This window comes from Talpa occidentalis, unplaced genomic scaffold, assembly GCF_014898055.3.
Source record: "Talpa occidentalis isolate TD23 unplaced genomic scaffold, MPIMG_talOcc4v2.1 talOcc4.19, whole genome shotgun sequence".
Lineage (NCBI taxonomy): Eukaryota > Metazoa > Chordata > Mammalia > Eulipotyphla > Talpidae > Talpa > Talpa occidentalis.
Genome location: NW_023601962.1, coordinates 2444051 through 2457006, shown reverse-complemented (window position 1 = coordinate 2457006; position 12956 = coordinate 2444051). Strand labels below are relative to the sequence as shown.

General features: G+C 49.6%; 1 long non-coding RNA gene across 2 annotated transcripts; it reads left to right on the top strand.

The window, feature by feature from the left end:
• The first annotated feature begins 2268 nt into the window (after positions 1-2268).
• Positions 2269-12696, top strand: LOC129146231 (uncharacterized). Of its 2 annotated transcripts, none has more exons than XR_008552762.1 (3): positions 2269-2351; positions 7062-7130; positions 12615-12696. It is a non-coding gene; the product is annotated as an uncharacterized LOC129146231 (long non-coding RNA). The 2 variants fall into 2 exon arrangements; XR_008552763.1 differs by lacking the exon at positions 2269-2351 and adding an exon at positions 3725-3745.
• Positions 12697-12956: the final 260 nt, after the last annotated feature.

The following is a 12956-nucleotide window of genomic DNA, read 5'->3' as shown; positions in this document are numbered from 1 at the left end:
ACATGTGTTAGATATCCTTATGCTTTGTTATTAGGTAATGTTACTAATGTGAAAATTACTCGTACAAATAATTCTTATTCTGTTAAATGTTCGCAATGTATTTTGACTAATTGTCTATCTCCTGATAGGGACAGAAAAACCCTGAATGTGATCCTTGTTGTTAAACGTCCTTCTTATGTTATGGTTCCTGTTGATTTACAGGATATGCCTTGGTATGATGATCCAGCTTTGCAAATGTTTAAAGAAATTAATGCTTTAATTAGGCCAAAAAGGTTTATTGTTTCTCTGTTCCTGGGAATTGCTGCTTTGATAGCAATTGTTACTTCACTTGCAGCCTCGTCTGTTGCCCTGGTGCAAGAAACTCATACAGCACATTTTGTTAATGACCTCACACAAAATGTAACTTTAGCACTTGCCTTGCAACATTCCATTGATAAAAAAAATGGAACAAAAACTTAATGCCTTGGAGGAAACAGTACTGGCTTTGGGAGAAGAAGTTCAGCAAATTAAGAGACTTCTCTCCACTCGTTGTCATGCACAGTTTAAATTTATCTGTGTCACGCCCAAACCGTATAATTCATCTCTTCATTGGGCTTTTGTTAAAAATCATTTACTGGGTATTTGGCGTGAAAGTGACACTAGTCATGATTTGTCTTCACTTCAAGCAGAAATTTCTGCAATGAGCCAGGCTCATTTGTCTGAACCAACTTTGTCTGCATTTGCATCGACATTTTCTGACTCTCTACGTTCCTTGGCTCCCTCTAATTGGTTACACTTTTTAATTTCATTTGGAATAATTATGTTAATAGTCTTGGTTTGTTGCCTTATGGTTCCTGTGTTTTTGAAATTATTAGCAGGAATGTGAAGACACTTCGTCGTGATGTGCATTTTATGCAGCTTCAATTTGAAAAAAAGGGGGAACTGTGGCGGCTCCTGAGAGGAATGTGACTATTGCCACAATTTCTCATTAAAACAGAGTGGCTGTGCTGTTATGGTACATAAGTCCCTCTTCCCCTGTGTGCTGGACTGGACAGTCAATGACGGGTAAGATCAGAAAGGAATTTCTGACAACCTAAGACAGACGCAGTCCCCAAGGGGATTTAATGGTTCCCACCTTTCACATATGGAAAATAACTAGGAAAACAGGCCTGGAAGATTTTGAGGCAAAACCAAGTCATGTTGTTAATCATTACTAGGCAGTAGTCTCACAATAAAGGAATGCAATTATGGCAAAGGAAACTGGTTCTATTACTTTCAGTAATCGTGTAACCAAGTAGAACTATAGGAATAATAAGTAGAAATGGAAGCTATAAAAGTAAGATTATGATAGGTATGTATAATCATAACAGTGAATCGCAAGACCTAGAACAGACCTCGATTGAGGGGGGTAAAATATGAAATGTTCTTGATTTGTTCCTGATTTCTTGATAAATAATAAATAAGATGTTATGTTATTCATGTTTCACTGCATTTACAAACAATCTGATAAATGATTAACCACATACTGTGAAAAACATAATGAAGCAATTACTGTGAAAATGTATAAAAAGAAATGGCTGATCCTAATAAATCGCACTCAGATTTTCACTCTCCCTTGAGTGTGTCTGTGTGTTATTCTTGTCCCTCGCCTTATTTCCTTCGACCACCCTTTGGTCATCCTCGCTCAAACCCTGAGATTGTCTCAATCTCCCGCCGCGCTGGGCTGGTCCGCGGCACCGCGGGCTCCTCCAAAACTGCAGGCAGACAGGTCGGTGAGGAAAGCCCCTGGCAACCAAGCATCACTCAAAGGGGAAGAGTCCTCACCAGGCCAGGCAGCGCTGATGAGCTTCAGGCCGCGCCCCCGGCCGGAGCCTGAACCCGCCCACCGGCCTCTGCCTGTGCAAAGGTGCACTTCACAGAGCCGCCGCTAGGGCGTGCTGGCGAGCGGGGTGGTTCGGGACCCGCAGCCCCCAGAGGGTAGGGGGACCTCTGCAACCACGGGGGTACAGAGTCCGAGGCCCCCTACAAGGTGCAGGGACCGCAAGCCCGTTTTGGCAATGGGGCCCTCTTCCCCTCGGGGACACCTGCAACCTCCTCCACACTCACACCCCGAGGGGCTGACAGTGCGCCGATGACGCCATAGACGGAGGGGCGGGGTCATCGTCAGGGAGGGTACCCCCTGTATGCCTCGGACTGGCTGCGACCGCGGCCTCCTCCAAAGCTGCACACAGACAGGTCGGCGGGGAAAGGCACGGGCAACCCAGCAGCACTCAAAGGGGAAGAGTCCTCAGCTAGCCAGGCAGCGCTGATGAGCCTCAGGCCCCGCCCCGGCCGGAACCTGACCCCGCCCACCGGACTCTGACTGAGCACAGGTGCAGTTCACAGGGACGCCGCTAGGGGGAGCGGGGGAGGGGGTTCGGGGACCCTCAGCCCCCACGGGGGTAGGGGAACCTCTACCCCAGGGGGAAACGGGACCCTCTTCTCCCATGGGGGATCGGGGCCCAATTCCCTCTTGGGGGAACGGTAAATCCTCCTCCCGGGGAACACCTGCACCCTCCTCTCGGACTCACAAACCCAGGGGCAGGACGTGTGCCCCAACACGCCCTAGACGAAGGGGCAGGGTCACCATCAGGGAGGGCAACCCCTGTAAGCCACAGACAGACAGCGCCCGTGGTGTCCTCCAAAACTGCAGGCAGACAGGCCAGCGCGGAAAGCCCTTAGCAACCCAAAACCACTCACAGGGGAAGAGTCCTCACCTGGCTCAGCAGCGCTGCTGAGCCCCATGCTCCGCCCCCGGTCGGAGCCTGACCCCGCCCACCGGACTCTGCCTGTGCAAAGGTGCACTTCATAGAGCCGCCGGGGGGGTAGCTGGTGAGGGGATTGGGGACCCTCAGCCCCAAGGGGGCAGGGTGACCTATACCCCATGGGGAAAGGGGACACTCTTCCCCCATGCGGGAACGAGGCCAACTTCCCCCTTGGGAAACGGTAATCCTTCTCCCTGGGCAAAACTGCAGCCTCCTCTCGCACTCACACCCCCAGGGGCAGACCGTGCGCCCGACGACGCCATAGACGGAGGGGCGGGGTCACCGTCAGGGAGGTTACCGCCTGTATGCCTCGGACTGGCTGCGACCGCGGCCTCCTCCAAAGCTGCAGGAAGACAGGTCGGCGGGGAAAGGCCCGGGCAACCCAGCAGCACTCAAAGGGGAAGAGTCCTCCGCTGTCCAGGCAGGGCTGATGAGCCTCAGGCCCCACCGCCGGCCGGAGCCTGACCCCGCCCACCAGCCTCTGCCTGTGCAAAGGTGCACTTCACAGAGCCGCCGAAAGAGGGCGCTGGCGAGCGGAGGGTTAGGGGACCCTCAGTCCCCAGAGGGTAGGGGGACCTCTGCAAACACGGGGGTACAGAGTACGAGGCCCCCTACAAGGTGCAGGGACCGCAAATCCCGTTTTGGCAATGGGGCCCTCTTCCACTCGGGGCCACCTGCAACCTCCTCCGCACTCACACCCCGAGGGGCTGACAGTGCACCGACGACGCCATAGACGAGGGGCGGGGTCACCGTCAGGGAGGGTACCCCCTGTATGCCTCGGACTGGCTGCGACCGCAGCCTCCTCCAAAGCTGCAGGCAGACAGGTCGGCGGGGAAAGGCCCGGGCAACACAGCAGCACTCAAATGGAAAGAGTCCTGCGCTGGCCAGGCATCGCTGATGAGCCTCAGGCCCCGCCCCCGGCCGGAACCTGACCCCGCCCACTGGACTCTGCCTGAGTACAGGTGCAGTTCACAGGGCCGCCGCTAGGGGGCGCGGGCGAGGGGGTTAGGGTAGCCTCAGCCCCAAGTGGGGTGGGGAACCTCTACCCCAGGGGGAAATGGGATCCTCTTCCCCCGTGGGAGATCGGAGACCACTTCCCCTTGGGGGAACGGTATATCTTCCTCCCGGGGCACACCTGCACCCTCCTCTCGGACTCACAAACCCAGGGGCAGGACGTGTGCCCCAAGACGCCCTAGACGAAAGGGCGGGGTCACCGTCAGGGAGCACAACCCCTGTAAGCCACAGACAGACGGCGCCCGCGGCGTCCTCCAAAACTGCAGGCAGACAGGCCGGCGGGGAAAGCCCTTAGCAACACAGCACCACTCACAGGGGAAGAGTCCTCACCTGGCTCAGCAGCGCTGCTGAGCCCCAGGCACCGCCCCCGGCCGGAGCCTGACCCTGCCCACCGTCCTCTGCCTGTGCAAAGGTGCACTTCACAGAGCCGCCGCTAGGGGACGCTGGCGAGCGGGGAGGTTCGGGGACCCTCAGCCCCCAGAGGGTAGGGGGACCTCTGCAACCACGGGGGTACAGAGTACGAGGCCCCCTACAAGGTGCAGGGATCGCAAGCCCGTTTTGGCAATGAGGCCCTCTTCCCCTCGGGGGACACCTGCAACCTCCGCCGCACTCACACCCCGAGGGGCTGACAGTGTGCCAACGATGCCATAGACGGAGGGTCGGGGTCACTATCAGGGAGGGTACCCCCTGTATGCCTCGGACTGGCTGCGACCGCGGCCTCCTCCAAAGCTGCAGGCAGACAGGTCGGCGGGGAAAGGCCCGGGCAACCCAGCAGCACTCAATGGGGAAGAGTCCTCCGCTGGCCAGGCAGCACTGATGAGCCTCAGGCTCCTTCCCCGGCCGGAGCCTGACCCCGCCCACCGGACTCTGCCTGAGCACAGGTGCAGTTCACAGGGCCGCCGCTAGGGGGCGCTGGCGAGGGGTTTCGGGGACCCTCTGCCCCCACGGGGGTAGGGAAACCACTACCCCAGGGGGAAACGGGACGCTCTTCCCCCATGTGGATCGGGGCCAACTTCCCCCTTGGGGGAATGGTAAATCCTCCTCCTGGGGCACACTTGCAACCTCCTCTCGGACTCACAAACCCAGGGGCAAGAAGTGTGCCCCAAGACGCCCTAGACGAAGGGGCGGGGTCACCGTCAGGGAGGGCAACCCCTGTAAGCCACAGACAGAAGGCGCCCGCGGCGTCCTCCAAAACTGCAGGCAGACAGTCCGGTGGGGAAAGCTCTTAGCAACCCAGCACCACTCACAAGGGAAGAGTCCTCACCTGGCTAAGCAGCGCTGCTGAGCCCCAGGCTCCGCCCCCGGCCAGAGCCTGACCCCGCCCACCGGACTCTGCCTGTGCAAAGGTGCACTTCATAGAGCTGCCCTGGGGAGCGGGCTGGTGAGGGGGTTGGGGACCCTCAGCCCCAAGGGGGCAGCGTGACACCTACCCCATGGGAAAAGTGGACGCTCTTCCCCATGGGTGAAGAAGGCCAAATTCCCCCATGGAGAACTGTAAACCTTCCCCCGGGGCACACCTGCAGCCTCCTCTCGCACTCACACCCCCAGGGGCAGGCAGTGCGCCCGAAGATGCCATAGACGGAGGGGCGGAGTCACCGTCAGGGAGGGCAACCCCTGCAAGCCTCGGACTGTCTGCGACCGCGGCCTCCTCCAAATTTGCAGGCCGACAGGTCGGTGCGGAAAGCCCCTGGCAACCCAGGAGCACTCAAAGGGGAAGAGTCCTCACTTGGCCAGGCAGCACTGATGAGCCTCAGCCCCCGCCCCTGGCCGGAGCCTGACCCCGCCCACCGGCCGCTACTGTGAAAAGGTGCACTTCACAGAGCCGCTGCTAGGGGGGCGCTGGCGAGCGGTGGGGTTCGGAAACCCTCAGCCCCCAGAGGGTAGGGGGACCTCTGCAACCACGGGGGTACAGAGTCCGAGGCCCCCTACAAGGTGCAGGGACCGCAAGCCCGTTTTGGCAATGGGGCCCTCTTCCCCTCGGGGGACACCTGCAACCTCCTCCGCACTCACACCCCGAGGGGCTGACAGTGAGCCGACGACGCCATAGACGGAGGAGCGGTGTCACCGTCAGGGAGTGTACCCCCTGTATGCCTCGGACTGGCTGCATCCGCGGCCTCCTCCAAAGCTGCAGGCAGAGAGTCGGCCGGGAAAGGCCCGCGCAAACCAGCAGCACTCAAAGGGGAAGAGTCCTCAGCTGGCCAGGCAGCGCTGATGAGCCTCAGGCCCGCCCCCGGCCGGAGCCTGACCCCGCCTACCGGACTCTGCCTGAGCACAGGTGCAGTTCACAGGGCCGCCACTATGGGGCGCGGGCGAGGGGGTTCGGGGACCCTCAGCCCCCACGGAGGTAGGGGAACCTCTACCTGCTGCAGGAGGCCTTGATTCTCCGGCCTGATAAGACACTGGCAAGCAGCGAAGCCCAAAGTGCCTCACACCGTGGGGCCGAAGCCAAAGGGCCTCACACCGTGGGGCTGAAGATTTCTTGTGCCTCACACCGTGGGGCTGAAGATTCCTTGTGCCTCACACCGTGAGGTTGAAGATCTAACATTCCTTTAATTTTTGTTCATGGTCATAAATAAAAAAAAAATTTTCTAAAAAAGTACATTAGGCACTATATTATATGCATCAGTATATTGCAAATAAACGGCATGGAAAATTAGAAACTAATTATTAAACGATTTGGCCTACTTGACAATGGAAGACAACTTATTGAGCATACCTGACAAGCATTACAATACAATAATTACAGTAGGTCCTTCTATTTTGTTTTTTCTTGAAGTTTCTTGGGAAAGCTTTTAATATGAAGCTATTTGAGTTAAGGCGTTTCTAGGTAGAAAATGTTCTGATAGCTGAACTGCAGCTGGTCTCCGGCTGAAGGTCATGTGAATAAAATAGTCCTTTGATGCTTAGGCTTTAGCTGATAGGGATGCACTGGCGGTTATTCACTGTTTTAAATAATTGTCTAAATGAAAAATAAGTAGCTTTAAGTTAGGTTTGGTTAATTATCTGTTAACCTTGAAAGCTGCCGTCTAGCTGAGACCTGTTGGGCCAGTAGTCTATGGAAACATAATATACTAATTGTTTTGCTTTACACATGATAATGTATTTCCTTATTATTATTACTAATAATGAATAAAAAAAGACCTGCTGAGTCTCTCGGCAGAAGATACTAACACCTCACCAAGTGTCGGATCTCCTCATTTCCCTCCCGCTCAGCCCTTAAGTTTCAGTTCTTTCGTTTTCTCTGACGCCGTCTCATCCTTTCAGGAACCCCTGACACGACGTTTTGCCGGAGGCTGGTACCCGGCAAGTGGCGCCCGAACAGGGACTTGAAAGGTAAGATTTCTTTCCCGTGCGGGGACGGCTAGGATCTGCTCCATAGGGCAGGGCGCATACCCGCCTGTAGAGAAAGCAGGTTTGAGGGGAGCAGTAAGTCAGAACCGTAATAAGGCGAGTGAGTGTCTTATTGCTTGATAAGGCGAGTGAGTGTCTTATTGTTGAGAAGATATGGGCCATACTGAGTCTAAGGAAAGAGGACTCTTTATTAATATAATTAAGTATACTCTTGCAAAGAGAGGCCTTAAAAACTCTCATGCACAATTGGCTAGTTTCCTAAATTTTGTTGAAATGTGTTGTCCTTGGTTTCCTAGGGACGGTACTCTGGATGCAAAAACTTGGGCCAAAGTAGGAGAGGAAATGACATCCTATTATACTCTCCATGGACAAGAGAAGGTCCCCATTGATGCCTTTTCATTGTGGGGTCTGTTGCAAGACATGCTAGATCAAGGGTCTGAATTGGAAAAAATAGATAACAAGCTCAGGGAATTACGGCTACCTGAGCCTACTGCTTCCTTATCCTCGGAAGACATTAAAGGGTCCTCGGCTGACAGCCCGTCATTAACAAAACAATTGCCTAAACAAATAAATTGCTTTAGCCAGGCTGGAGGCAAAGCAAAAAATGCAAAACCAAAAGTAAAACAAAATTGGCCAGCTGCATTAAAGAAAGTGATTCAGATTCTTCGGATGATAAAATTGTTTTTCAAAAGTCAAAAATTGATTCTAGAGCCAAAGTTGACCTCCCTACTGAAGCGTCGGCTCCTTTTCATGAATCTATTCCTAAATCTGATTCAATTTCCAGCCCGGACTTGGCTGAGATTGTTAAAAGATATATCAGTGATTTGGCTAGAGCTAAGACTGATCTCAAGCCTTGTTCTGCAAATATACAATCAGACCCCTTTGAAAACACAGAGCCTGTGTCCAGGTCAATGCCACAAATGTTGTCTGGTGATTTGGTTCATATGTCTAGAGCTGGTTTGCTGGTGCAGTGAGACAAGCAGAAGAAAAAGGTGATTTTACCTTGCGATGTTTTCCTGTGCTCAATGTAGACAATGAACATGAGCAGCCTCAATGGAACCCCTTCCCTTTGAGCTTTTAAAGGAATTGAAAAGAACAACTGCCGATTACAGGGCTACATCTCCTTATACCTTGCAACTCGTAGAATCAGTGGCCAGTCGCTTCCTCACACCCCTTGATTGGCAGATGATGGCTAGATCTAGTCTGTCTGGTGCAGATTATTTGTTGTGGAAGGCAAATTATGAGGAGGAAGCACGGAGGATGGTAAAGAAATATAATGATAGAGAAATGAAAATGAGAGATGATAAAATTCTGCTTGAAATGGTTTTGGGTCAAGATGATTGGTGTGAAAACAATGTGCAGATTCGTATGCCACCTCCGGTCTTTCGTCTCGTGCGTGAAGCTGCAGTTGCTGCATGGAGCCGGTTGCCGGCTGGTGAAGTAAAAACCTCTGGCCTTGCTAACATTAAACAAGGCCTGAGGATCTTATCAAAACTTTTTATCACGGTTAATGGATGCTGTCCAAAAAACTATACCTAATGCTGAGGTGGCTCACATTATAACTAAACAACTGGCTTTTGAAAATGCTTCACCACCTTGTCAGGCATTGTTAAGACCCATTGTACGAACAGGAGACATTAATGAATATGTTTGAACCTGTTCGGAGGTGACACCCTCATATCTTCGTGGTGTGGCATTGCGGCTGCCTTAAAGGGACAGACCAACAGCCAATGGTTCGCCTCCCTTGATCAACAGAAGGAAAGGAAAATAAACAAAAAATTTTGGAAATTGTTTTTCTTGCGGACAGCCAGGGCATTATAGTAAAAATTGCCCAAACAAAGTAATCTCTATGTCGCCTCCAGCCTTGCCTCAGCAGTCTGACACACCTGTTACAACAAATAATAGTGAAATTCCTTCTCCAATGATACTTCCAAAAACTATCTGCCCGCGTTCTAATAAAGGATTTCATTGGATGAAGGACTGTCAGTCTAAATATCATAAAAATGGTACATTGTTGCCACCAAATGAAAAGTTTACTGTGGGCACCAATCCGACTGTTTTTTCAAAAAACATCTCACAGTCAAAAAACTGGGTAAGGGGCCCGACCTAGGCCCCTCAAATAATTGGGAACCTAAACGACCAGAGCGGCGAACAATCTCTGATCTAGTCCGCAGGGCCACAGGCGGAGCGGGCTTGGACTTGCATTCCACCTCCGCCGCAATATTAACTTCTGATCAATGTTACACCATGTTGACAACTGGGGTGTATGGGCGCCCCCCTCCGGGTACAATGGGGCTTGTTTTTGGCCGAGGTTCTGCGTCTCTGCAAGGCATAAAAGTAATACCGGTTGTTGTTGATTCTGATTTTACTGGTGAAATAAAAGTTATGCTGGAGCCTCCAATACAAACTATATAAATTCATCCAGGACAAAAAAATTGCTCAATTACTTTTACTACCTCTGGTGTCACTTGGCGATAAAATTGCATCTAATGAGCCACAAAGTAATTCTAGTTTTGAATCCAGTGGCATGGCTTTTTGGGTCCAACAAATAAAAACAATAGACCGACCAAAGTTATAAAAATTCAAAAAAAAATCAATTGAAGGATTGTTAGACACTGGTGCTGATGTTACTTGCATAGCAGGGCATGATTGGCCTAATGCCTGGCCCACAAAGGCTACGCCTTCTACTTTGGTCGGATTGGGATCAGCACAAAATGTGACAAAAAGTTCTCAAATTTTAAATTGGAATAATGGAAAGGTGTCCGGGACTTTTCAACCTTATGTTGTCCCATCTCTTCCTATGACATTGTGGGGAAGAGACATACTCTCTCAAATGGGAGTGCTCCTATTTAGCCCCAATGATAAGGTAACCGCTCAAATGTTACAAATGGGCTTTGACCCAAATCAAGGTTTAGGAAGAAGGTTGGAGGGCCAAGTATTTCCCATTGAGGTTGCTCAGAGAGAGCCACGACAAGGCCTGGGATATGGATCAAATTTATAAAGAGGGCCATTGCGGAGGTTACAGCCGACCCAATTGTGTGGAAAAATGATGACCCAGTATGGGTAGAGCAATGGCCCCTGACAGAGGATAAAATCCAGGCTGTAACAACTTTGGTTCAAGAACAACTGATGAAAGGACACATTCGCCTACTACCAGCCCATGGAATACTCCTATATTGTGATAAAAAAAATAAAAAAAAATGGAGATTGTTACAGGACTTAAGAGCAATAAATGTCACTATGCAAGATATGGGATGCTTGCAACCAGGTTTACCATCACCTGTGGCCATCCCTAAAGATAAACATGTTATTGTTATTGATTTACAAGATTGCTTTTTTACCATCCTTTACATCCCCAAGACTGCAAAAGATTTGCATTTAGTGTCCCATCAGTAAATTAAAAAGGCCATTTCAACGGTATGAATGGAAAGTTCTTCCTCAGGACATGAAAAACACTCCTACTTTATGTCAAAAATTTGTGAATATGGTTTTGTCATCCTTTAGGGATGAGTACCCTTCCATTTACTGTGTTCATTATATGGATGATATTTTAATAAGTAATGCTCAAGTGGACTTGTTAAATCAGGCCTTGGCCCGTCTGGTGGCTTTGCTGCAAAGTTATGGACTTGTGGTGGCACCAAAAAATATTCAAACTCTCCGCCAATCAATTATTTAGGAAGATTGTTCGTTCTTTAACTGTGACACCACAAAAACTGCAGCTACAAACAGACTCTTTACAGACATTAAATAATTTTCAAAAACTACTTGGAGACATAAATTGAATAAGAACTCATCTGTAGCTAACCACTGCTGATTTACGTCCTCTGTTTGATGTGTTTAAAAGGTAATTCTAATCCTAACTCCCCTAGGCAATTAACACCTGAGGCTACACTAGCCTTACAAAAGGTAAATAATGCACTCAACAATCAACAACTGTTGCGGCTAGATTATACTAAGCCTTGGGAGTTCATAATTTTGCCACCCCACACACGCCAACAGGTGTTTTGTGCAAAAGGGCCACTGGAATGTTACATTTACCAGTTACTGCAAAAATGGTTGTTTGTCCCTATGCTTCCCAAGTGACTGCGTTAATTGTTAAAAAAAAAAAAGGCATAGGAACGTTGAGCTTTTTGGCCGAAAATTTCCTGTTCTTGTTTTACCTTACAAAAAAAAAAAAACAACTTAATGACTTGCTTAGTTTAAGTGATAACTGGCAAATAGCCCTGCAATCTTTTTCGGGTGAAATAAAGTTTCATTTGCCTCCCGACCCTGTGCTTCATTTCTTTAAGAAACAGGCTTTTATTTTTCAACCATTGTTAGCGCTGTGCCTTTGCCAGAACCTGCTGCACTTGTGTTTACGGATGGCTCCTCCAACGGTAGAACTGCTTTCGTTATCAATGACAAACTAGAGTCCATCCAGACAACAAAAACCTCAGCCCAAAAAACTAAATTATTTGCAGTTCTCACCGTTTTTAAAATTTTACAAAATCAGCCATTTAACCTTTTTACTGATTCCCAATATGTAACCAGATTATTTCCTGATATTGAGACTACTGTAATTGCTGATGCTAAAACTACCATTGCTCCACAGCTATTGGAGCTGCAAACTTTAATAAGATCTAGGACATCCAGAGTGTATGTTGGCCATATTTGTGGTCATTCTAAATTACCAGGTCCTCTAGCTCGTGGGAATGAACTGGCCGAATTGTTGACTCGAGCAGCAGTATTCACAGTACAGGAGGCAATTAATAATCATGCCCTTCATCACCAAAATGCCGCTCATTGCGGAAACAATTTCATCTAACTCGAAAAACAGCCCGAGAAATTGTTCGCAAATGCTCGGTTTGCCCCACCACTCACCCTTCACTTCCGATGGGGGTGAACCCACGAGGCCTCAGACCAAATGATCTCTGGCAAATGAATGTCACTCATGTTACTAGTTTTGGGAGACTCAGTTTTGTCCATGTTTCCATAGATACATTTTCTCATGTTATTATGACTACTGCCCGGACAGAAAAAGCTTTGAAATGTCTCTCAACATCTAATTTTTGTTTTGCCTACGCAGGCAAACCTCGTGCTATTAAAACTGACAATGCTCCTGTATATACATCCTCTGCCTTTAAAAATTTTGTGCTTCATTTCAAATTGCTCATTCTACAGGAATTCCTTATAATCCACAAGGGCAAGCTATGTTGAAAGAGCCCACCAGACTTTAAAGTCTCAGATATATAAACTACAACAATCTGATTTTAAACATAGTTCGGCTCATCATATTTAACTCATGCTATGTTTGTCATCAATTATTTAAATTGTGATTCTCAAGGGATGTCACCAATTAATAGACATTGGGATCCTGACCAACTGGCCCCCAACCTCAAGTTATGTGAAAAATCTCCTTTCCGGAACATGGAAAGGCCTGATGTGTTATTAGCAAATGGAAAAGGCTATGCTTGTATCTTTCCACAGAATTCGGACAGCCCAATTTGAATTCCTGACAGACTGATCCGACATCATGTCTCAAAAGCCTTCACCGACACGCCCCCCATCAGACAACGACGCTCCAAGATGCGTAGGTGCAGCCCTCTGGGACACCACCCACCTTCTCCAAGATGCGATCGCTCCAGATCCCCTGTTGGAAGATTGTCCTCTTCCCTGCACCACCTTCGGGTTCGTAAGACGTCTCATCATGACAATTGAAATTTGCTCAAAAATCTGGCCTCTAATTCTGAACAGCTACTTATGCAGCAAAATGCACGCATCACCCCGGAGATTGTGTTTCCTTGCTGTGCTAGCAATCTTCTCATATAG